Consider the following 25,768-nt stretch of genomic DNA (forward strand, 5'->3'; position numbering starts at 1 on the left):
AAGGCAAATGTCCAACCCACTGTGCTATCGCTCCAGCCCAACTACTACACTATTCTGTTGGAAATATAGTTCTAAACATTTTAGGTTTAACACTGGTATGTCTATTCTCCCTTGTCACAGGGAGTTTAAGGTTTATTGGATTACACCCATCACAATGCTACCGAGGCACTCCCATTCCTCTGCTTATTGGAATAAAGCTCTAAACACTTTAGGTTTAACATTGATATATCCTTCCCCCCTTGCCACAGGGATCTTAGGTTTACGACAGTGCTCCTGAGGCACTCCCATTCTTCTGTGTTTCTCTGTAACTTCCTTCTCTGCGATTTCCTTTCCCAAATTGCCTGTCACCTTTTTCTCCTAATCAGACTCTGTTAATTTGTAAGGCCTGAATCCTCAGAAATCTGAGTGAAAAACTGCTTTTCTCTTCTCCTTTTGTACTTGACATAGTTAATTTAGAGCAATGTCCTTTTCGTATACACATAGGAAGATAGTTAATACTCTGTAACTTGGGAGTTAATTGACTCCAAATAATGCTTCATATCTGGGCATCTGATTTCTTAATCTAAGCCGCCTAGCACCCCAAAGGCAGTGTCACAATGAGGGACTGTATGGACCAGGGCTAGCTGTGAGGTACCCTGGCATCAAAATGGGCTAGACCAAAGCGCCATAAAAGCTAAGAGCATGGTCATGGACAAATTCTGTCATGATCCAAAAGTAACAACTAGATTGGTACCATGCTAGGGTTAAGAAAGACTAATCTGGCCTGAACACTGTATCTGAGATCTATAGTAAGATGTCCCCAGCTTAATGTATCTATTACTGTGTCCATACAAAATGCCTAATTTTATTAAGGAGTAGAATTAAGATTAATGTTTATATGGTTCCTGGACTAAGGGAAGGAAAAACGCACCCATAGATGGCATTTCACCTTTAGGTGAATCTTTTTGCTGAAAGAGTTTGTCCTAGAAGAAGCTTCCTCTGAGAGAGGGACCATACATCCATTGATTGTATGACCTTGCCTATGTGTAATTGCTACCCCAACTCTCTCATGATTTGGGAGATAACTAAGGCTGTAAGAGTCAGCAAGGGAAAAAATCAAGAGATAATCCGAGAGGGAAAATCCAGGAGGAATGAAGGAGAATCAGAGGAGAACTGCGACGAGATTGGAAGAAACTGAAATTGATACCAACCAGCCTGGCCCTCATTGCCTCCGTCATCCACCCATGGCCACCAGCTGGCCAATGGTGGGGGAAGCAGCCCAAGACCATCAAATTCAGGGGGCGACGGGGGGCGGGGAGGATAGAAGAGAGAGAGAGGAGAGCGGGGGGTTCATATTCATTCATTTTTTGAATACACAACATGAACTGACAAACCAGTTCTTTGAAACAATTACCACTTGTTTTTGCTTTCAATAGAAGAAAAAAATTAAAGTACTTTATTGATATGAAAAAAATAATATAATTTCTTTCAGTTTCAATACCCAGTAAGGATAAGTGTCTTTTACTCCCAGGGTAAGTCTCTGGATTTCCTCCTTGTGATATGTATGTATCTATATATTTAATTTACTAAAGAGAAAAATCCCCAACTGCTAATAAAATTTTAGGATTAAAATTGATGAGCAAACAAACTTGCAATATCAATAGAGGTAGAAAACGCTGCCATCCCTTATGGTTCCTCAAGCACTGGCAGATGGAAATCCTTCGTACAGAACCAAAAATAACCTGAGAATCACTGGGTATGGCCCCTCCCCTTCAACATCTTTCAAAAGAAAAAAGAATCAAATAAGTCTAATGGCGTTGGATCCCTGGTACTCCATATGGTCAGTCCCCCAGTCCTGTCAGGAGTGATCCTTGAGCACCATTAATGTGGCCCATTCAAATCAACAACAAAAAAACAGAACAGTGGCTTCAAACAGAGACCTGATCAATCAGGCAGGAGCCGGATCCCCCGTCTCCTTCCTGAAACAATCAAAGTCTATCGGAGTGAGAAGCTTGTGCTACATGTCACTGCACTGCGTCATCTTCTCACTCTCCTGCCTGAAGATGGTGTGGCAGAGGCCATCTCTTCATCTCCTACCTGTTTTTCCTGTGGACCAACAGGAGGCTCCGTGCAAGGACCTGAGCCGTGGGCACCAGAGAGGAGCACAACCAGCCATGGCCCCCTCCTGACCAGAAGTCTCTGCATTGGAGCCAGAAAGGTAGTGAACAGCCGGATGTTTGGACACTGGCTCACAGAACCATCCATGGGGAGACAATGGCATATGTTCCTGTCTCTCAGGGGACAGAGAAGTGGGTTGTGACCAGGCTGCCTGTCTGGACAAGAGCAGTTGAGGTCTACAGGGGAGGAAACCGCATCGCTGCCCGAGCCCCGGGACTCTACCCTGGGAACCACACAGGAAGGTCCCTAAGGCCAGAGACTAACTCTGAGGCCAGGAGCTCCCGCACAGAAGCAGCCACTGCATGCCCCAGTAACCAAGGCACCATTATTGGCTCTTCTGTGGGAGCAGCCACAGGGAATCAGGGTGAACAAAACTTCAGCTGCCCTCTTGCAGAGTGGATGGAACATGGGCCTAGGCACTCGCTTCCAGACACCAAGGTTACTCCTGGGCACCTGTAGGCCCCCGAATGTCCCAGCTCTGACCCTCTGGACCTGGACCCATCCTGGTCATGATTTACTCTAATCCCCCAATCAGCACATGAGCCTCATCCAGCTCTTGCTCCTATTTTTGCAAGAATCACTCTGAAAACCATGTAAATAGTGTGTTGTATCGCAAAACTCTCCAAATAACCAGGGTGTTTACTATAACCATGATGTTTCGTGGGTCTAACAAATGGAATTTCTAGAGTGAGTCTACTTTTAAACCATGAATATTATATCTTGAGGCCTGGAGTGGTAATACAGCGGGTAAGACACTCACCTTGCACTTGGCTGACCCAGGTTCAATATAATAGAATATATATGGGCCCCTGACTTTTATAGGAAATGACCGCTGAGTTCAGAGGCAGGAATAAGCCAAGGACAATGAAGGGTATTTAACAAAAATACTTCAACTTCAAAAGGTTACTCTAATGAAACAAAACAACAACAATGAAAATTACTCAAGTGTGAATTCTGAGGCGCCCACACCAGGTCACCAGACGTAAAAAATAGTGAGTTGGTAGGTCACATGGTAACACGTTGGGTGTTCTTCTCTCCAAAGAAAGAAAGACACAGGGACCAAAACAACTGATGGTCAATGGGTAGTGCATAAAGGTAAAGGCCCTCCCGTTGATCATCGATTTGCTCGAGCGGGCCCAGTAACGTCTCCATTGGAGACTTTGTTGTTACTGTGTCTGGCATATCCAATACTCTCGGTAGCTTGCCGGGCTCTCCGAGAGGGGTGGAGGAATCGAACTCGGGTCGGCCATGTTGGCCGCGTGCAAGGCAGACGCCCTACCCGCTGTGCTATCGCTCCAACTCACAAATATTAAGAGCTTAGCATGAATGTTTTTTCTGTTTTGAAGCAAAGAACATTGCTCTATAGTGATAGATTATTGATTATACAGATTAGAGCAGAAAGAGAAATGCAAATAAGTGACTACAGATACAAAGTCCAGAGTCACCAGAAGGTTTGACTTTATGATTTAAGGATAGATTAGGAGTGCTCATAAGAGCACTATAACCTTCTCTGGGGGTAGCAAAAGTGGAAATTTACTGATCAAGCCTAAAACCCTTAGGGTACAGACAAATTCTAGAGTGAAACATTTAAAAGAGATCATTAAGCCACCTTATCTGTATTTTTCTATTCTGCAGAAATTCATGTTTTCTCATGAATACTACTCCTCTCTGTCATTGCTCTCACATCCTCTTTGTGTATATATGTGTGTGTGCATACACATGTTTCACTTTTAGACCACAACTGGCAGTGCTCAGGGATTATTGCAGCTCTGGGATCAGGGTTCAGTCCTAGTGGGGCTCAGGGACTATATGGATTACTGGACATAGAAAGACCTGGGTTGGCTGCTTGCAAGAAAAGTACCCTACTTGCTGTACTATTGCTCTGGCCCTTTCTAAGTGAATTATACACATCAGGAGTCACCCTGAACAAAGCTTCCCCAACAACACCCCCTCCCTGGAAATCAACTATTTTTCTTAAAATAGGAAAACAAAACTTTATCCCCAGTACTCACGACAGCTGGGGGTCGTCTGGTCAGGGAAGGATTACATGTGTGGGGTGCTTTGCAACTGGACCTTAAGATGGATAAATTCTTGACCTAGGGGAAAAAAACACAAAAGCTGGAACCAGAGACAGTAAATGGGTAGGGGACTTGCCTTGCATGCAGCCAACCGAGATCAATGCCCGCCATCCCTTTTGGTCCCCAAGTACCAGAAGCAGGAATTCGCGACTACAGAGCCAAAAGTAAACCCTGACCACCGCCAGATGTGGTACATGAGCCGAACAGAAATAATAATAATGAAAAAGTTTCATTTGCAAACCTCATCCACCTGTAAGGACAGAGACACTGGGTGGCCCCACCCCATCAGGGCAGTCAAACAAAGGACAGAGGGCAACTGGGTCTCCTGCTGCAGTGGGGCTGGGGCCCTGCCCTTCGAAGTGAATCTGAAGGTGCCACACTAAGATTGCCAGGGCCAAAGGCTCCGGACAGGGCCAAGCACATTCCGGTGCTGGCAGGTTCAGGAGAGCTAAGCCCCACCCTCTGTAGGTCCCACAGCCCCAGGTCCACTTGCTAATGACCCTTCCAGGAGCTGGAGGAGATCCTGGCCAAGGGGACCCCCCAGGATCACTTGTTCACACCTGCGACCCCTGTGCCTGGCACAGCTACCAGTGTACCACGCAAAGCCTCTGGGTCCCCTGAAAGCTTTTGCCTTACCTCACCTCAAGAACTGCCTAGACATACTGAACAGTGGAAAACAAGCCCGAAAGCGCCCCCCAAGCAGGCACAGACCCACCACTCAAAGTGCCAAGACGTGGGGCGCTCACCTGAGGCCACTTGCGTTCTGCCACAAAATCGGCCTCACAGTTACCCTGTCATGCCAGGCGCCAGTTCCTCCTCTACCCACGAGATCAATGGCAGCCAGAGCCAGGCAACCACAACTAGCACAGAAAGGATTTCTTAAGGGTCCGTCTATGACATCATTTCTGCTTTCGCCAGGATCCTTAAAGGGCCATGGTCCAGATGCAGAGACCCTCTTTGCCCACCCAGGTGAATCCGTGCTACAAGGGGGATGGAAAGGATAAAGGAGCGGAGAGGTAGCCGCTAGAGTGTTTGCTCATACAGTTGGGGCTGGGGATAAGGAGAGGACTCCTGATACTGCACTGGTCAGTCAAACATTGAAACAATGCTCTCACACACAGTCCATCAGGAAAAACACATGTGGGTTGATTCAAGATCAAACAGGCAGGTTGGTACAAGGCACCTGACATTGAGTTGCGTGAGGAAGTCATCAAGATGGGGTGAAAGTAGTGGAAATCCCAGCCTTCTATGATCCTCAGATTCCTCGATGCAGCACAAAAAATTCCCTAGAGGCCCATCCAGAGGCCCCAGGAGTTCCTGAGTACCAGCACCCCTGCAGGCAGGCAGCAGTGCTGCCCCTGGGAACTACAGCCTGGAATGTGGTTCTGCAATGGGAAAATCCACTGGGACATAGGGTAGACAAACCTTCACACACTGTCTTGCAGGGTGGACAAGGACATGAGCCTATGCACTCTGTCCATGGGAACAAGGTCACTTCTGGGTCCAGATGAGCCTGAGGCACAGCCGTGCTCTGTCTCACTGGACCTGGGCCCATCTGAGTCCTGATTTACTCTAATCCTGCATCAGCACATCTGCGTGAGTCTCATCCTATGTTCACTCCTGTTGTGCAGGAATATATTTGAAAATGGTGCAATCACCAGGTTTATAGAAAATAAATCCAAATAACCAAGGCATTTATTAACTAAGAACCATAATATGAACTGTGCCTTACATTTGGAAGTTCTCAAGACTACTCATACTCTAAATATTCTATTTTGGGGGTGGAGTGGTCTTACACCCAGCTGACCCAAGTATGATACTTGGCCAACCTGGGCCCTAGCTTCAGTGATCCCTGAGCTGAGTCAGACGTAAGGGCAAAGCACTACAGGGAATGGCCAAAACTACAGCAACAAAAGGACAACTCTAAGGAAGTAAAGCAAACAAACAAACAAAAAATCATGTGCAAAGACAAACTAGTGAGGAACATTTAAATAGTAAAAGAGTGGGTTCTGAAATCTCTGTTTTCTGGCATTTCCTCAGTTTCCCAGAATCCTTATTATTCTCTTTTCTTACAATCACACGTTTCCTGTGTGTACAAGTGTGTATGTGTGTGTGTTTTTTCTTTGAGCCAGAACAAGCATTGCTCAGGGGGTATTCCTAACTCTGCACTCAGAGTTTCACACCTGTAAGCTATGGGGATCACTAGGATGAAGGGGACGGAACCCAAGTTGACTGTGTGCAAGGCAAGTATTTGCTGTACTTTCGCTGTGCCCCTTCCTACATAAATTTCTTCCAAAAATACCAGGCGTCCTGTAGAAAGTGCCCCCCACACACAAGTAAACAAGTATCTTCCTTCAAACAAAGTAAAAAAATTCAAAAAACAACAACAAAAATATTCACCCTCAGTATTTATCCCAATAGCCACGGGTCACCCGCTCACGAAGAGATGAAGAGTGGAGAGTGTTTTGCAACTTGACATGAGGGAGATGAAACTCGTGATCTGAAAAAAAAAAAACACCAATATTGTGGTTGGACAGACAATGAAGTCTGTAGGGCACTTGCCTTGACCCGGTAAATTCTCCGCGTACCTATGTGCCGCAGCAACACCAGCAGGAATCATACCAAATTCCAGAGCCAGAGGAAGCCCTGAGCATCTCTGGGGATGTCCCCTCCCCCCAATTCCCCCAAAGAACCCTCAAACCAAAAACAGCCCCAAGAGAACATGTTCACTGGCAAACCCCAGCCACCTACAGGTCCACTGCCCCCAAATGTCACGGACCAATAGGGCAGCAATGAAAATGACGAACAGCAAGGGGACCCTTGCCATCGGGGGATAAGGGGAGGCTGTGGCTCTGCCCTTCAAATCTGGAGGTTCTAAAGCTATGAGATTAGGGCCAAAACTTCAACATGGGACTGTCGGGAGGGTCAGGACAGAAAAGTCCCCCGGCCTGTGCAGTTCCCACACCCCTGTACTCAACCTCAAGCTCAGTCCCTCCCCCCACCCGCCCACCCACCGCTGCCCCATCACGGAGCTAGAGGCCATCGTGGCCTCAGCGGCCCCCCAGGACCACATACTCACACCCACAACATTGCGCCCCAGTACAGCGCACAGCAGGACCCCCAAACCGCCGCGTCCCCCTAAAGCCTCCAACACGTCTCAGGAACACCTGGATGTCGGGGAACAAGTGAGAAACCAGTGTGAAACCGTCCCCCACACTAGCGCGTCACTCACAGTGCAGAGACGGAGAGTCACCCCCATCCTGCTCCAAACTCGGCATTCGAGATCAGCTTCCAACCAGTTCCAGGCCGTCCTTCACCCACATAACAATAGTGGGACTGACTGAACCATCTCTGTCAGCAAGAACACAGGTACCCGGAAGGTCCTGTCTGTGACGTCACTTGTTTCCACCCACACCCTTAAAGGGCCAGGCTCCAGGTGCGGAGAGATCCTTGTGGGACACCCAGGGTATCCTGTGCTGCACGAGGCAGGGCTCATATAAAGGAGGGGGAGGCAACTGCTGGGGAGGCAAGAATGGTGTCTCATTAATTTTTAAAAGCTTTTGTTGATTCAAGAGGTCGTTCCTTTTATATTTGGTACTTATTTAGTCATTTTCCTCCTGGCTTCCATCACCAAGACTGTTATTTACAAATTAACATACATGTGAAGTTCAAATGCCAGGACACTGGCTTAACTATAGCCCTGGTGATAATCACCGAGTACCTTTCCCTTATAGGATGATGTCACGGGAAGCTTGTCATGCTGGATTCTTAGCTTCTTGGCTGCACTTTTATAGCCCCCCTAACCCTCCTGCTCCAAATAAAACTTGTCTTCCATAGGGGGATTGTTCTGAACTTGGGGATAGTTCTTCGGGGTCAACTCATCCCATGTGCATTTTACAATGACTGCAAAGGCTAGAGAGGCACACAAAGGCCTTCCAAAATTTACAAACATGAGTTTTTCCTCCAGTATGTATTTTCCTATGGATCATAAGAGTTGAGGGTTGAGTGAAGGCCTTCACACATTCCTGACATAAGAAAGAATTCTCTCCACTATGAATTTTCCTATACAAACTAAGGCTTGAATGTAGAGCAAAAGCCTTTTTAACATGCATGGGGTTTCTCTCTGGTATTAAATTTTCTGTTTAGTAAGACATCAACTTTGAATGAAGGCGTTCCCACAGTCCTTCCATATATAAGCTGTCTGCCATATGAATTTTTTCTGTGATCACTAAGGCTTGAGGACATAACGTAGGCCTTCCTGCTTGCCTTACATACATAAGGTTTCTTTCCAGTATGAATATTCTTATATACATAATAAGGAGTGAGATGTAAGTGAATGCCTTCCAACAGTCCTTACATATATACGGATTCTCTTCAGTGTGTGTTTTCCTGTGCTTAGTAAGTTCTGAGTACAAAGTATTGGTCTTCCCACAGTCCGTACATGAGTAAGGTTTCTCTCCTGCATAAATTTTCTATGCACAGAAACCCCTGAGAAGGAAATAAAGGTCTTCAAACATTCCTTATCCTTACATGAATAAGGTTTCTCTAAATGAATTTTCCTATGCATAGTAAGTCTTCCCATATTCCTTGGATGAATAGCGTTTCTCTCTTGTACGAATTCTCCTATGTATAATCAGGCATGAGGATTGATCTAAGTCTTCCCACATTCTTTACATGTCTACAGTTTCTCTCCTGTGTGGATATTCAGATGATCACACTTGTGTGGTGGCTCACTCAAATTTCATCAGTGCTGCTAACAGCCCTGGGACTTTTCCCATCTGAAGACTTCCTGCCTGTCTCAGAATCCCCACAGTGATGTAGGCACCACTGCTCACTCGAGACTGTCAGAGTGCACAGGATCAGAGACATTCCACTGAGGCTGGTTGCTTCCCTGGAGAACAGCAGAGAAGGATTCCAATTATTTCTTGATTTCTTGAGTCTCCATGTCAAAAAAAGAAGTCGAACACTGCAGGCTTGATGTCTAACATTTCCACCATGCAAATACAGTGATCGACACATATATGGCTTTTCCTGGAATGACAAAATATTTTTGCAAGAAGTTCATGCAAAATTGACAGAAGTGTTGTCATTAACGTGTGTCCATTTTTTTTCTCAATTCAATGAAGAACAATTAAGCGGAAATAATTTCTTTACATAAAAAGGAAGCACCAGTATCAAGCAAATAAAAGTACACCCAAGTCTGGGTTGGGTTGTAGTTCAGTATGGAGCTGGGGATGCATGTATGAAGACAAGGCTGAGTCCCAACAAAGTTGAGAATGCAGGGGCCATTGAAATCATCTAACCTAGTTGAATCAATGTCAGGGTCAATGAGGATTTTTTTTGTTTATGTTTATATGTGGGGACAGTGTTACATGAAACAGTGCTCATAGTGCTTTGCAACTGGCCCTTAGGAAGCAGAAATTCTTGGCCTAGAAAAAAAGACATAAAAGTTGGGACGAGAGACAGTAAAGCGGGTAAGGGAATTTGACTTGCACATTGCCACCCCAGATCAATCCCTGGCATTCCATATGATCCCCCAGTACCATCAACAGGAATTCCCAACTGCAGAGCCAAAAGTAAACCCTGAGCATCTCCAGATATGGTACACAAGCCAAACCAAAAAAATAATGAAGGGGCTAGAGCAATAGCAGAGCCAGCACAGCATTTGCCTTGCATGCGGCCGACCCAAATTTAATTTCCAGCATCCCATCTGGTCCTCTGCCCCTGGCAGCCCGCTGTCCCCCAACTCCTGCCCGGGCACCTGCCATTCTCCTACGTGGACGTAGACGGCGCCCGGTGAGCAGCGTGCAGCTGACCTTCCTGCCCCTCTGAGCCCAGCGCCCCGCAGACCTTCCCCTGCCTGTGCCAGAACTTGGCTGCCTGGCTGGACGCGGCCGCGGGGGGCCAGGACCGCGTGCTGCACTTGGTGGGCTGTGGGCCAGGATCTGGGCCCCAACCAGATGGCTACGGCCGCGCTCCAGGCCCCCAGGACGGCTGCTGGGTCCCTGGAACCGATTGTGGGAACGCACAGGAGGGCCCCAGCGCCCAGGCGCCTTGCCCCTGGCCCGCCCTGTCCACACCCCTGCAGTTCCGGAAGGGCCAGGCTTGGACCCTGCTGGAATTCAGCGTCCCCAGGGACGGGTCCTGCAGCTTCTGGATGTGGCGGCCTCCAGCTCTGGACAGCCGGACCAGAAGTTCGGCTTCCAGCTGGGACCCGTCTGCTTCAGTAGCTGACAGTCTCCGGGGTCGCAGGAGGAGGGCATAGACAGGACAACCCCTCCCCCCTGGGGGGCGTTAATGGTGCTGAGGCCTCGAACAGCCCTATTTATCTTCTCCTGCAACTGCCTCAAGGTCAGACAAGAGGAATCTCCTTCCTTCTTCAGCCCCTGGGGGGACCCCAAACCTCTCCCCTCCTCACTTGGGGACTCAGCGGAAGTTTAGCTGGAAGTTTAGCACCCCTGCACCCCATACAAAGGACTTCCAGCTGGGAACTGATACAGACAACTCAAATCTGCCTCCCGTCCTATCCCCCCCCCAAATCTTGTGCTTCCGGACATCCTTGTTGACCACTTTCAAGGTAGACTGCTCGTTGGCTTCCTGGGACATTTGCAGGAGCCGGGCAGATGGGGGGGTCCCAGATTGTGGGAACCAAAATTGGACTCCAGAAGGAAGTGCAGCCCCCGGAGGAGCTGTGTGCCCCTCCATCTCAGCCCAACTCCAGACGCTGCCCCACCCCTGCCTCCAACCCCCTCCCCTGAATCATGTAGCCAGATCAGGAGGTGGAGTGGAGTGGGGTGGAGTGGGGGTGGGGGATGACCCAGGACCTCAGTGGTACTGCCTTCATTCTCGGGGATCCGTGTGTCAACAGGAGGCCGCCTCTGGTGAATTCAATTCGCTTACACCCGCCAAGTTCTGGAGGGAATGAGAGAACCCAGCATCTTCCGGCCCTGCCCAAGCCCTACTGGGCCTTGTGTCAGAGAATAAACTGGTGAACTGTGTCCGGGTGTCCATGCTGCCTGGGGCCCACCCCACTCACTCTCTTTGTGGAGGCCCACCCAGACACTGCTCCAGAGCCAGCTGCCCGAGAAGAAACAGGATGACACAGGAGAGGCTGTGCCTTCCCGCAGTACGATGTCTCCAACCAACTCGGTTCTAAAGATCTCCAGACCCCAGGTACCCACATCACAGCACCCCACATTGCTGAGGGTGCCATCTTCCGTCCTGAGTTTTGGGGTTCCTATACAAATGAGAAGTCACATGTCTTCTGTTCTCCGTGGAGGAGGGTGGCAGGGCCCAGATTCAACTCCAGCATCTCCAGATGTCTGGGGTGAAGGAAACAGTCAACAGACAGACTGTATTTAGGTTAAGGAGAATTTTAATTAACACAGGAATAATAAGCCTAAGACCAGGCAATCTCCTTCCCTGGAAATTCTAAATGAATCACTTCTTCCAAGCAATTTTTTCTTTGCTTTTTGGGTCACACCCAGCAATGCTCAGGGGTTTACTCCAGGCTCTTCACTCAGAAATTACTCCTGGCAGTACTTGGGGGACCATATGGGATGTTGGGGATTGGACCCGGGTCGGGTCCATGCAAGGCAAACACCTCACCCGCTGTACTATAACTCTGGCTCCAAGAATTCTTTTGGGGGGCCTGCTTTGGTGTGAGCGCACCAAGTTCTGGGGACCATTAAGTACCTGGTCGGCTACAGGAAAGGTGAGATTATTTTGTTGTTGTTCTGTTCACTTTGACAAGAAAAGTTCTGAGCCCACTTTGCTCTGCCTGTGGCCCAGCTCTTCAGAAAGGTTTCCAGTTATACTCAATCCCACGTGCCAGGCTCCTGACCTGACGGCGGCGCCCATCTCATCTTAATTCCAGGACCCCAGGTGTCCCCCAAGATGACTGAAGAGAAGCAGTTTTGAGCGTCTGCCCTGCCCTCTTCACTCCTGACCTGACAGCGGCGCCGATCTCATCTTAATTCCAGGTCAGAACAGCTGCCGGCTCGCGACCCTGGGACCTCCATCTTTCCCTGCAGGACCCCAGGTGTCCCCCGAGATGCCTGAAGAGAAGCAGTTTTGAGCGTCTGCCCTGCCCTCTTCACTCCTGACCTGACTGTGGTGCCCATCTCATCCCAAACCCAGGGTTCTGTAGAGGCGTGGCCTCCTCAAAATGGGCGTGGCCTCAAAAGTGGGCGTGGCTTAATTTCTGGCCGCAGGTTGTTTTCCCACGCTAAGGAACCTAGTCCCCAGGGAATCTAGTAACCCAACCTACTCAGCAATATGAAGAAACAAAGAAAATCTCCAACACAAGGGGAGAACAACGAAAACAATCTAGACCATTCCAACAATACAGCTCACCTAAGGGAACTCTCTGACATAGAATTCAGGTACGAAGTCATCAAGATGTTCAATCAACTCAATGAAACAGTCAGACAGACAGCCAGTAACACCACAGAAAAAATCGACAAATTACGCGAAGAAATGAGGGCAGAAATGTCACGATTAAAAGATTCCATAGATGAAATGAGAAATTCAGTTTCTTCTCTTAAAAATAGAATGACCACAGCTGAAGAGAGTATCAGTGACCTGGAAGATCAGCTGCAACAAGCCAACACGCAACAACAAACAGTGGCAAGGGACCTCAAAATGGCTCTACAGAGAATCAGAGTCCTAGCAGATGACTCCAAGAGGAACAATATTAGAATCATGGGACTACCTGAACCTCAGGGAAACAATCCCAACAAAAAAAAACACCGTCAAACAAATCATTGCTGAAAACTTCCCAGAGCTGCACAATGCAGCCATTCAGGTTCAAGGAGCCCGAAGGGTGCCAGCTAAAAGAGACCCCAACAAAAACACTCCAAGACATATCATACTTAGAATGATCGATACTGCCGATAGAGACACAATACTGCAAGCAGCAAGAGCAAAGAAGGAAATCACATACAAAGGAGCATCCCTTAGATTCACAGCAGACCTATCAGAGGAAACCCTACAAGCCCAAAGGCAGTGGCGAGATATAGTCAAAAAACTCACGGAAATGAATGCTTCCCCAAGAATACTCTACCCGGCTAAACTCTCCCTCAAAATCGAAGGAACAGTACACTATTTTATAGATAAACAGCAGCTCAGGAACTTCATAGACTCAAAACCAAACCTAAAGCAAGGCCTAAAGGGGCTACTATAAGAAAAGACAAACCCTACAACCACAACACACCCGCACAGAAACATGACACAAAACCCCATAACCATTCTCTCTCTCAATGTCAACGGTCTAAATTCACCAGTTAAGAGACACAGAGTGGCAAAATGGATACAGAGACAGAACTCAACATTCTGCTGCCTACAAGAAACTCACCTCAACAGCCAGAGCAAACACAGACTGAAAGTCAAAGGATGGAAAACAATCCTGCAAGCAAACAACTCCCTCAAAAAAGCTGGGGTGGCCATACTAGTATCCGACAACATTAATTTCACCTTGAAAAAGATTAGAAGGGACAGTGAAGGCTATTATCTCTTCATCAAGGGATACGTACAACAGGAAGAAATCACACTCTTAAATGTATACGCACCTAATGAGGGAACAGCTAAATATTTAAAACAACTGCTAACAGATTTTAAGGAGGACATCACTATCAACACAATAGTACTTGGAGACTTTAACATTGCCTTTTCATCTCTGGATAGATCAACAGGAACAAAACCCAGCAAGGAATTATTGGCTTTGAAAGAAGTAATAGAAGAGAAAGGGCTTATGGACTTATACAGGGCTTTACACCCCAAAAAGAAAGAATACACATTCTTCTCCAGCGCCCACGGAACATTTTCCAAAATAGACCATGTGCTAGGACACAAAACATACCTCAACAGAATCAAGAAGATAGAAATAGTATCAGCCATCTTTTCAGACCATGATGCACTGAGGATAGAAGTGAATCACACACAGACACGGAGAACCAAATCAAACACCTGGAAATTAAACAACTCGATGCTGAACAATGAGTGGGTCAGGAACGAAGTCAAGGATGAAATCAAATGATACCTGGAAACAAATGAGAATGAAGAAACAAACTACCAGAACTTATGGGATGCAGCGAAAGCTGTATTAAGGGGAAAATTTATAGCTCTGCAAGCCTATATTAAGTTGATAGAAACGATGCACATAAACAATTTGACCTCACAGCTCAAGACCTTAGAAAAGGATCAACAGAAAGAACCTAAATCAGGCAGAAGGAAAGAGATCATAAAACTTAGAGCAGAAATCAACGACATGGAAAACAAAGAAACAATCCGAAAGATCAATGAAACCAAGAGCTGGTTCTTCGAGAAAATAAATAAGATAGATAAACCACTAGCAACACTCACAAAGAAGCAGAGAGAGAGAACCCTAATAAATCGAATCAGAAATAAGAATTGGGATATCACAACAGAAACTAAAGAAATTCAAGAGATCATCAGAGACTACTTTGAAAGTCTGTATGCCACGAAACACGAGAACCTGGAAGAAATGGATAAATTCCTGGATTTCTACCATCTCCCAAAGCTGAATCAAGAAGATATAGAGTACCTGAATAGACCTATTCACATCAAGGAAATTGAAACTGTAATCAAAAGTCTTCCCAAAAACAAAAGCCCAGGCCCAGACGGATTTACTAGCGAATTTTTCCAAACATTTAAAGAGGACCTATTGCCAATTCTTCTCAAGCTTTTCCAGGAAATTGAAAAAACAGAAACTCTCCCAAAAAGCTACTATGAAGCCCATATCTCTCTAATACCAAAAGGAAACAAAGACACCACAAGAAAAGAAAACTACAGGCCAATATCCCTGATGAACACGAATGCGAAGATTCTCAACAAAATACTAGCCAATAGAATACAACAACTCATCAAAAAGATCATACATCATGACCAAGTGGGATTCATCCCAGGGATGCAAGGATGGTTCAACATTCGGAAATCAATCAACATAATCCATCATATCAACAAAAGAAAAGATAAAAATCATATGATCATATCAATAGACGCAGAGAAAGCTTTTGACAAGATCCAGCACCCATTCATGATGAAAACCCTTGCCAAAATGGGGATAGAGGGGACTTTCCTCAATATAGTTAAAGCCATCTACCACAAACCTACAGCAAACATCATCCTCAATGAGGAAAAACTGAGACCCTTCCCCCTAAGGTCAGGGACGAGACAAGGATGCCCACTCTCTCCACTACTGTTCAATATAGCACTGGAAGTACTTGCAATAGCGATTAGGCAAGAAAAAGATATTAAGGGCATCCAGATAGGGAAAGAAGAAATTAAGCTCTCACTATTCGCAGATGACATGATACTATACTTAGAGAACCCTAAAACCTCTACCAAGAAACTCCTAGAAACAATAGGCTTGTATAGTAAAGTGGCAGGCTATAAAATCAATACCCAAAATCCATGGAATTCCTATACGCAAATAGTGAAAGAGAAGCAAGTGACATCAAGAAAACAATCCCATTCACAATTGTGCCCCAGAAAATCAAGTATCTAGGAATCAGCTTAACTAAGGAAGTAAAGGACCTGTACAAAGAAAACTACAAAACGCTACTTCAGGAAATAAAAGAGGACACGAGGAAATGGAAAAATATCCTCTATTTATGGATCAGGAGAATATTGTCAAAATGGCAATACTTCCCAAAGCACTGTACAAATTCAATATGACCTCTATTACAATACCCATGACATTCTTCAAAGAAATGGAGCAAACACTCCTAAAATTTATATGGAACAATAAGCCCCCACGGATAGCTAAAATGATTCTTGGGAAAAAGAAAATGGGAGGAATCAACCTCCCTAACTTCAAACTCTACTACAAGGCAGTAATAATTAAAACAGCATGGTACTGGAACAAAAGCAGAGCTGCAGACCAATGGAACAGAGTTGAATATACTGACATTTCCTCCCAAACATATAATCATCTAATTTTTGATAAGGGGGCAAGAAAAGTGAAATGGAGCAGGGAAAGCCTCTTCAACAAACTATGCTGGCAAAATTGGACGGCTACATGCAAAAAAGTGGGCTCAGATCTCTGCCTAACACCACGCACAAAAGTAAGATCAAAATGGATTTATGACCTCAACATCAGACCAGAATCCATAATGTTTATTGAAGACAAAGTCGGCAAAACTCTCCATGATATTGAAGCTAATGGTATCTTCAAAGATGTCACGCCACTGGCCGAGCAAGTGAAAACAGAGATAGACAAATGGGACTATCTTAAACTAAGAAGCTTCTGCACCTCAAAAGAAACATTGACCAAAATACAAAGACAGCCTACAGAATGGGAAAGGATATTCACCAAGTACACATCCGACAAGGGGTTGATATCAAGGATATACAAGGTACTGGTTAAACTCCACAAGAAGAAATCACCCAACCCCATCAAAAAATGGGGTGAGGAAATGAACAGAAACTTTCGCAAAGAAGAAATTCGAATGGCAAAAAGGCACATGAGAAAATGCTCTACATCACTAATCATCAGAGAGATGCAGATCAAAACCACAATGAGATATCATTTCACACCACAGAGACTGGCCCACATCCACAAGAACAAAAGCAACCGGTGCTGGCGCAGATGTGGCGAGAAAGGGACCCTCCTTCACTGCTGGTGGGAATGCCGGCTGATCCAACCCTTTTGGAAAACAGTATGGACGACTCTCAAAAAATTAGAATTTGATCTGCCATTTGACCCAGCTATAGCACTCCTGGGAATATATCCCAGAGAGGCAAAAAGGTATAGTCGAAGTGACATCTGAAATTGTTTGTTCATTGCAGCACTCTTTACAATAGCCAGAATCTGGAAAAAACCTGAGTGCCCAAGAACAGATGACTGGTTAAAGAAACTTTGGTACATTTACACAATGGAGTACTATGTAGCTGTTAGAAAAGATGAAGTTATGAAATTTACATACAAGTGGTACTACATGGAAAGTATCATGTTAAGCGAAATGAGTCAGAAAGAGTGGGATAGACACAGAAAGATAGCATTCATCTGGGGAACATAAAGCAACAAAAAGGGAGAGTAACACCCAGGAATGGCTGAGATTAGTACCAGGAATTTTGCTCCATGAATGGAAGGCCAGCCACAGGCTCTAGGTGAAAAGGAAGCTCAGATAGAGAAGAGAGTACCAAATGAAAGGTGTTGTGAGGGTCCTCCCAGGGTGGGAGAAGCATGCTAAAAGTAGTCGATAGATCAAACATGATTGCCACTCAAAGCCTCTCTTGCAAAACACAGTACCCAAAAGAAGAGAGAGAGAACAAGGGGGAATACCCTGCCACAGAGGCAGGATGGGACGGGGTGGGGGGGATGAGGGTGGGGGGGGATGCTGGGACCCATGGGGATGGATGACGGGCACTGGTGGAGGGATGAGCACTTGATCATTGTATAACTGAAACCCAAGCACAAAATGTGTAAGCCTATAACTGTACCTCATGGTTTTTCACTAATAAAAAAAGAAAAAAATATATACAGAAATTCCAAAAAAATAAATAAATAAAATAAGGTAACTTTAAAAAAAAAATCCCACGTGCCATCACCTCACATTCTGAGGGTGGCCCAACCCTCTTCTACAAAGAAGAGGGGTCAGGGATACAGCAAGATACAGCTCAGAACCCACCAAGTTGGGGTGGGGGAATCCGCCATCAAAAGACTGAGGCTGTTTTATTTGGTTTGTTCATGGTTTGGGGTCCGTCTCTATCGGGGAAGACCATCCTCTTCGACCGAGCGCGCAGCTACGGGAGGGACGCACATGGAGCGGTGAGGGAGGAAGGGGACACCCGCCTAGCCAGCCAGATCAGCCGAATCAACCCTGGCGATCAATGGGGTGACAGATGTCGCAGCCAGCTGGAGCAATAGCACAGCGGGTAGTGCGCCTGCCTTGCATGCAGCCAACATGGCCGACCCGAGTTCGATTCCTCCACCCCTCTCGGAGAGCCCGGCAAGCTACCGAGAGTATTCCATATGCCAGACACAGTAACAACAAAGTCTCCAATGGAGACGTTACTGGGCCCGCTTGAGCAAATCGATGATCAACGGGAGGGCCTTTACTCTACTTTACTTTACTTTACATGGTTTGGGGGCCACAAACCCAGCAATGTTCAGGGGTCCTCCTGGCTCTGCACCCAGGACCCACTCCTGCATGATGGTGGGACTGTACGAAGAGCAAAGAAAGAACCAGGGGCCTGTGACTGCAAGCCAAGAGCACTAACCGCTCTGCTCCCGCTGCAGCGAATAAGCGGCTTGAGTGATCCTTAATGACCCTATGCCTAACCTCTGAACTAATAAAAGGGCTGGAAATCTTAAGTGTGGGAACATCGGGCCGCGGCAGTTCCGAGAAACGCCACGAGATGGCGCTGTGGGCGTTTCCTTCCCTCCCCAGGCCCGTTCTCTAAGAATTTTCCACCCTTGGGTTGGTTTTAGTTTTAAAAATGGGGTAATTAAGGACCAAGCAAGCCGCTTTCTTGCTTTCTTTCATTGGTAACTTGGGTTCAATTCCAGCCTTCAGATCTTGGGAGGTACATAGCTGAATCTCCTCAGGGGTCGAGTGCGTTGCTCCAGCTTTGTTTCTGTACCACGAGGGGAGCAGAGGATTGAACCTGATGTGGAACGAGCAAGGCAAAGTTATTCTCCTTTTTTTTTTTTTGTTCTTTTCACTCTGAGCTAGAACCCGTCTGAAGCCCCTTTAGTATGTCTGTGACCAAGCTATTTAGAAATATTTCCTGCTATGGGCAATCCACACCCCATTGTCCCACATTGTGAGGGAGCCCAAACCTCTTCTACAATGAAGAGGCAGTGTGAATACAGCAAGATACAGCTCAGAAAGCCCCATGTTGGGGCAAGAGAATCCTCCAATAAGGGACTGAGGCTGTTTTGTTTTTATTTGGTTCATTCACGGTTTGGGGGCCACAAGTTCAGTAATGCTCAGAGATTCTTCTGGTGCTGCACTCAGGACCCACTCCTGCATGATGGTGGGACTGTATGGAGACCCAAAGAAAGAACCAGGGGCCTGTGACTACAAGCCAAGAGTGTGCGTCAGTGCTTAGGAACGTCCTGTTTTTTAGGGCAGTCCTGGGTCTTGCAACATGGGTCTTGTGAGAGACATCCTGTTATCTGGTCTTGATGTCGGTGGGCCCCACGGGTGACTTATGTGAAGTGGGGAGGAGAAAGACAGCCACTTTCTCCTCACCCGCCTCTGCCACCCGGGACCCTGGGTAGGCTAGGACCGGTAAAGTCTGCAGTGAGCACCTGCTCGGCATGGGCCTGAGCCCCGCCAGCCCCACAAGGTGGCCGTCAAGCCACACCTGAAGTCCGCTTGATCTTCTCGGCACGGGAGTTAATCCCCGCCACCCGATTGCTCGGGGAGCCACGGACTCAAGCTGGGGCGAGAATTCGCTCTTTGCAGGAAAGGAGGGACCAGTCCCAAGCCTTACCCGAGGTTTCTGGGGTTCTTGTCTCGCTCGCAGAAAAGAATTTCAGGAGTAGACGAGCAGTGAAGTAACAGGTTTTATTTGGAGGCTTTTGGAGAGGGAGAGGAAGGGATGAGCAGATAAGCGGGGGAATGGAGAGGAAGAGAGAGAGAGTAACGCGTCCAGAGGGAACGCGGGCTTCTCCGAGGGTGGAGAGAGCGCCAAGTGGGCTCTCGAGCTGGTTCTTATAGATCCTTCTGACTCAGAATGTCCTGGAATCTCCTTGGGGCTGAGTCGCTGGAGTCAACCGGATTGAAAGGGGGTTCGAGAATCATCTGACTTGGAATGTCCTGGAATCTCCTTGGGGCTGGGTCGCTGGAGTTAACCGGATTGAAAGGGTGTTCGAGAATCATCTGACTTGGAATGTCCTGGAATCTCCTTGGGGCTGGGTCGCTGGAGTCAACCGGATTGAAAGGGGGGTTCTCGGAAAGGAGGAATTTCATGGGGAGGAGGCCCATATCTTCAGGGTCTGGGGATGGTCTTATCAAGTCCTTATTCTCTGTCTCCACAGGGTGGGTTGGTCCTAGAATTCTTCTATGAGACTTTGTTTCATTGCAGAGAGCTTTTCCCTATCTACCTGCCTACATCAGTCTGACCCCCACCCTTCGAGTACCTGTATCTGAATTCCTTGCTCAGGGGCAGAAAAACCAGTTATTCTGCAATGCTGGTTCCTGTAAAATGAAGCTAAATTAAATCTGGTGGTGGTCCATTTTGGGCCTCTCCCTCACAATACTCAGGCCACGTGGTGTTACAGAGGCCAACAAGACACCCCTTATTTAAACTATCTAGCTGGAGCTTCTTCCTATATTTCAATAAGCAACCCAAAGTAGAATATTTGGGAATCGATGTAGAATTTCCCGTGTCTCCTAAGTGTCAGCAATAACCTATGAGAACGAAGGAAAAAACCTAAAATAGGATGATTTCTTGGCAAACTTTTCTCCTGGTGATTTCTCCCAAGGGGCTTTGTCCTCATCTGCCTGAATTGCTGTGGTTCTAACGAGTTCCAGCGTGGACATGACCACAACTGCACGCTGGCCTATCCTGGTTCAGAAAATCACAAGTAAGGACATCTCCATCAGTGATCTGCACAATAGTCCACACTACCACGGCTGGCGTGTGGAGCTGTATTTAGAGTGCCGTGGGCTTCTGAGAAACCTTGCTACTTTGAGGAGAGAAGAGAAAAAGCTGTTTGTTCTTAGCTTGCTACAGGTTCCATTGTTTCCAGCTGGCTGGCTTTCTTCCTCAAACTTCTTACCTGCCTTTTACAGGTTTTTTTTTTTTTGCCTTGAATTGCCTAGAGCTAAGCCTGCTGGCTGTCTCCATTAGCATTTGAATTGATCTTTAGTTGATCTTCAGTTTAGACTAAACTGGGTGGGGAAAGGATTTTCTGCCTAGGATTTGGTCTCTTGCCCTCCATTTTCCAGAACCTTCTTACTAGTCTGTTTTCCTCCCGTTCCTCTCATAGTGAAGGGTGCCTATGTGAAGTGTTTAGTATGGGGCAATTAAGGATCAAGCAAGCCGCTTCCACAGCTGCAGCGGTAGGAGAGCCTGTGGGTGCTTGTCTTTCACTTCAGTAAGCTGGGTTCGATTCCAGCCTTCAGATCTTTGTGGGATACATTGCTAAACCTACTCGGGGGGTCAGTGGGTTGACCTAGTTTTGTTTATGAACCTTAAGGGGAGCAGACAATTAAACCTGGCCTGGAATGAGCAAGGCAACGTTATTTTCTTACATTTGTTTTTCTCTTAGCTCTGAGCAAGAAAAGTTTTGAACCCCCATTACAATGTCTGTGATGATCGAGCCCTTTGAATGTTTCCTGTTATAGGCTACCAAAACAACCCAACCCCCAATTTGGGTTGTTATGGGCAACCCAAATTTTCTAAGAGTAAAAAATGCTTAGAGATACGGGCCTGGAAGGGCCGGAAACTCCCCACAGCGCCATCTTGTGGCGTTTCGGCAGAAATGCCGTAGCCCGACTTTCCTACGCTTAAGAATTCCAGCCCTTTTCTTTGTGTGAATGTTAAGTAAGGGGTCATTAAGGATCAAGCACACAACCTAGGGCCATGGATCGAAAACTGAACACTGAACCAGGAGGGCACTTGCCTTGTATTTGCGATCCGGGCTCTATCCCTGCACCCCAAACGTTCCCCTGAGCACCATCAGGAGTGATTCCTCAATGCAGGGTTAGGGATGATCCTGAATATCGCCGGTGCGGTCCCGAAACATAAACAAAAGCCTTTTACAGAGGATTCCTTCACGTCAAATTTGAGGTTGCTGAGCTGAGTCTTGCTTCCACCACCTTCCTCCATGGAAAGCCGTGAAGTTGTGCGGATGACCAGGACAGGAAGGAACCCTTAGCAAAAGGGGGCTTAGAGGGAGAGATTCTACTGCAGGCAAAGCACTTGCCATGCTGCTGGCTTCAGTCCTGACACCCGGGTCGCCCCATGCGAAGCAAGCGCCCTGGATACTCGGCTACCGCTGCACGGCGTGAGGCGGCCTGCTGGATCCTAGTGACCCGCAGGGTAACATGAAAGCGAACCCAAGGGCTGGAAATCTTTTGGCAGGGAAAGGTGCACAACTCTTCCGTCAATGCACCGCGAGAGGGCGCTGTGGGGCGTCTCCGTCCCTCCCCTGGGACGTTTCTCTAAGAAATGTCATCCCTGATCCTGATCTGCCTCTAGAACCCGCTATAGCTCCCCAGGACCCTCAGAATTTCTGCAGGAAAAAACTATTTCTGCACAGAGGAGCTGTATCCATAGCCTCCAGAGCTTACTGGCCAAGTTAGTGGCTCTGGCTTACTTTAGGGTGTGGGCGGTACACGGCTGCAAACTTTTTCTGGGCAGCTCAGGTGAGCCTATATGGTGCCTGAGACGGAACCCAGGGTGAACACAGAAGACGACTGTGCCTTCCCGCAGTACCATCTCTTCAAACCGACCTGTTCTTACAGGTCTCCAGCCTCATCATCCCACACGTCAGCACCCCACATGTCCGACAGCGTGTCTTCCTCCCTCCTAGGAGAACTTTGGGATTCATATACAAATGGAAAACCCCAAGTACTCTTTTCCATAACGAGAACGGCAGAAGCCAGATTCAACTCCAACATCTCCAGACGTTTGGGGTGAAGGTACCCGCCATCAGAGGAACTTGGGGTGGGTTAGGAAAAACTTTTATTTAAAATGGTAATAATGAGCCTCGGCAGCCAATCTCCTTCCCTGGAAATTCTAAATATGCCAAATCTGCTGAGGATTTTTTTTTCTTTTTGGATCATATGCAGCGATGTACAGGGGTTACTGCTGGCTCTGCACTCAGGAATTACTTCTGGCGATGCTCAGTGGACCGTATGTGCTGCTGGGAATTGAACCCGGGTCAGCCAGGTGCAAGGCAAACGTCCTAACCGCTATGCCATCGCTCCAGCCCCACTGCTGAGGATTTTTAATTTTTTATGGGGGTTTGGTGTGGGCCCGAGAGGTTCTGGGGACCATTAGAAATGCCTAGGGTTGGACCTCATCTGCCACAAGTAAGGCAAGTTTTCATTTTTTTAAATTTAAATAAAGGGCTAGAGAGATAGCAAAGCAGGTAGGTCGTTTGCCTTGCACGCGGCCGACCCAGGTTCAATTCCCAGCATCCAATATGGTCCCCTGAGCACCGTCAGGAGTACTCCTGAGTGCAGAGCCAGGAGTAAACCCTGTGCATCGCCGGGTGTGACCCAAAAAGCAAAAAATAAATAAATAAATAAATAAAAATGTTATGTTCTCTCTCTGAGTAAGACAAGTTCTAAACCCCCTCTGTTTATTCTCTGGCTGAACTACTTCATAAACGTTTCTTTTGATTGTACACCCCACAACCTGACACCCCAAATTTCTGACGGTGTTCTCCCCCATTCTGTGATAATGCGAGTTGTGGAATCAAGATTCATCTCGGTACTCCACTAAGGTTGCTGAATCATCAGATCGATGCTACTCTGATTTCTTTCCTTTTTTATGTTTTGGGGGTCACAGTTAACGATGCTCAGGGGTGACTATTAGCTCTGTACTCAGGAATGACTCTTGGCACAATTAAGGGATCTTATAGGATACCGGCGAAGGTACCCAAGTCTGCAGAATGCAAGGCAAGTGCCCTAAGGGCTCTGTAACTGCTCCACGCCCCAGGCTGCATGCTTAATTCTTAATTACCCCACACCTAACATTGAAGCAAACCCAGGGTGGAAAATTCTTACAGAAACAGGCCTAGGGAGGGACGGAAACGCCCCCACAGCGCCATCTTGTGGCTTTAAGGCGGAACTGCCATTGCCCGAGTTCCCCAACCTAAAGATTTCCAGCTGGGGGTCATTAAGAACCAAGCACGCAGCCTGGGATCATAGTGGGATAACAGTGGGGAAGGCCTTGCATCAGTTTGGAACTCTGGACCCCATATAGACACCAGCGACCGACAGGAATATTTAACAATTGGCGGGACCAACCCTTGAGCATTTCTCTGTGTGTCCCACCCCAACCAGATGTTTGCCGCTGTCCAGAGACCACCCCACATAATGACTGACCCCACAGAGTCTCTGACTTCTTAGTGTTCAGAATTTGCTATTCCTAGTGGAGTTTGAAGGAACATAAGGAAACATGATCTTCGTCCCCTCCCCACCCACCATACTGACTCTGGGCAACTGACACTGGGTTCTTTATTGGAGAGGGGGGTTGGGGGTCACATAACTGAAATAAACATAGCCTCATAAAGAAAGTATCGGGCGCTCCGACAAGGAGGCACAATACAGGATCCTTCCTGAAACAACTCAGAGACATTTGGCCCAAGAAGACTGAGCACTCCTGTCACTGCATCAACTTCTCTTCTCATTCTCCTCCTACCTAGGGATGGGGTGTCCGATGGCATGTCACCATCTTCTCCTGACTCTGATTTTCCCGAGGATCAGAGACCTGGAGGAGGAGTCAGAGCAGTGAGCACTGGAGAGGAGCACAACCCCCAGCCCTGAACAGCCACGCCCTCGGGCACTGGCTCTCAGACTCTCCTGGGCAACAATGCCTAATGCTTCTGTCTCCCCAGTATAAGCAAAATGGGTTGGCATCTGTCTTGCCTTTCACGACACAAGCTCTGGGCTTGGTTACAAAGGAGAAAATTCAGCCCTGGCTTGGCCTGAGGATTCCTCGCTGGGGCACACAGAAGGCTCTCACAGGTACAGCGAGGGGCTGACTCGGAGGCCAGATCATGTGTATCAGGGCCGCCTACAGGCTGGCAGCAGGGCTGCCCCACACAACCATAGCCCAGAATAGTGGCTCTATCACGGAGACAGCCCTTCTCCTCTTAAAAAAAACCCACTTTCTACACACACACATACACACTCACACACACCCTGTACCCCCAGTACTCACCTCAAAAAACAAGGGTCTAGACAGGGCTTTGCAACTTGATGTAAAGAAGGAGAAATTCCTGTTCCGACAGAAATTATTCTAAAACTAATAAGATTCTTGCGCTGTTGACACCAGTCAATCCCCTGCATCCCTATGAATCCCTATGGCCCACAGAGCACTACAGGAAAAACACTTGATCCAGGAGCCAGAGTAAGCCCTCAGGGTATCTTTGGGCATGCAGAGTCCCCCATTCCCCACACCAAAAATAGCCCCAAAAGGAAACTAAAATCCCTGTCACCTGCGGACCCACATTTCCTGATGGCCCCATCATACCAGGGAAGTCAGTGAAAAAGCCGGACGGTAACAGGGTCCCTTGGCATTGCGAGAGCTGCGACTCTGCATAAAGTAAATCTGGAGATTTTACAGCAGTGAGACAGGGGCCAAGGTCCCAATGTAGGCCAGCTGGAGGTCAGGATGGCCAAGCCCCTGCCCTTGGCAGGTCCCTCACTTCCAAGGCCCACAGCCCCTTTACTCAGTCCCGTACCCAGCCGCCGCTCCTCCATCGCAGAGCTGGAGGCGATTGTGGCCGCAGGAGCCCCCCAGGATCACTCACTCACATCCTCCTCCCTTGACCCCGTCTAAGATCCAGCGCACCTCAGAAACCACCTAGTTTCAGGGAA

Source organism: Sorex fumeus, unplaced genomic scaffold (genome assembly GCF_029834395.1).
Source record: "Sorex fumeus unplaced genomic scaffold, SorFum_2.1 ptg000108l, whole genome shotgun sequence".
NCBI lineage: Eukaryota > Metazoa > Chordata > Mammalia > Eulipotyphla > Soricidae > Sorex > Sorex fumeus.